Source organism: Uranotaenia lowii, chromosome 2, assembly GCF_029784155.1.
Source record: "Uranotaenia lowii strain MFRU-FL chromosome 2, ASM2978415v1, whole genome shotgun sequence".
Lineage (NCBI taxonomy): Eukaryota > Metazoa > Arthropoda > Insecta > Diptera > Culicidae > Uranotaenia > Uranotaenia lowii.
The window spans coordinates 106,107,327-106,108,511 of NC_073692.1; the positions used below are offsets into that span (position 1 = coordinate 106,107,327).

A 1,185-nucleotide genomic window follows, 5' to 3' on the forward strand; every position below is an offset into this window, starting at 1 on the left:
GAATTGTAAATAATTGATTGAGTAATTTTCGTATTTAATTTTTTTAAAGTACGATGAAATGCGGAGGGAACAGTGCTTTTATAACATTATTTTATAATATTTAACGTGTATAAAACGTTCAGTGTAGTGCAAAAGTTAATCTGGGAACGCGGGAACGAAATGAATATAATCTGAGAATTTAATAGAGCACGTGTTCGCCGATTACGTCAAACCATCAGCCATCAATAGTGAACAAAGTTTCATGCGAATGACTTGACTTGCAAATAGTTATTATTATTAAGACTGTGCTTCACAGGATCATTTCTGTAGGCAAGTTTTCATCACAAGTTTTTTCCTAACGGAAAAGATTTCCCACCCACGATGATGACCAGCAGTGTCTAGTCTGGAGCGTGAAACTGTGGCGGAATCGGACAGATCGAATCGAACTGGCCATCCGTCGTCTGAAGATCGGCTCTCTTGCAAAGACTTAGACGCATTCTGAGTGGTGATTTTTGTTTAATAAAATTAAATTAAGTTTTCTATCTCATTAACTCTAATAATGAGTAGAAAAACGAATAAGATACGTGTGATTAATAGTTACCCGGATATTGTAATTATCATATGAAAAATATGGATAAATGGATATGATCATTTTTATTTATAATGAGGTGCCAAATAATAACAAACTCATTTTTTACATAATATTTTATCCGGAGTGAGGCTTTCATCCTACACCCAAATTAATTTCGAAATTATTTTTAAGAGATTTTTCACATAAACTAACATTTGGTTACATCTGCGTAATGTCGATTCTTCGTGAATCTTGTAGTAAGTTAGTAACCACACTGTTTCAAGTGCGCCCTCGTAGTAAATACTTTACTTCAACATAATTGCTTCTCATGAAATACGTAAAATCTAAGTGGATGATTTAAATCAGTTTCGAGTATTTTGTTCCCTGAAATTCCTATAAAGAAAGGTCCTGCTGCTGACTTTGTTCGTTCTGGAAAAAGCAGGTGGGAAAGTTTTGTTTTGTTTTCGCTAGTATTACACCGAAAACCGCTACTTCTGTCAGTTAACTCAAGATTATTTATAAGGTGAGTTAACACAATTTTCGGGACTCGTGGCCGAATAGATTTTCCGTTGATTTGGACATAGTGAAATTAAAATTTCTAACCAACTAAATTATTTTATTTTTTCAGACCCCGA

At 33.9% G+C, this 1,185-nt stretch overlaps 1 non-coding gene across 1 annotated transcript; it reads left to right on the forward strand.

Annotated features, from left to right (window-relative positions):
* The first annotated feature begins 278 nt into the window (after nucleotides 1-278).
* On the forward strand, nucleotides 279-486 carry LOC129750225 (small nucleolar RNA U3). Its single transcript, XR_008738356.1, has one exon. It is a non-coding gene; the product is annotated as a small nucleolar RNA U3 (small nucleolar RNA).
* Nucleotides 487-1,185: the final 699 nt, after the last annotated feature.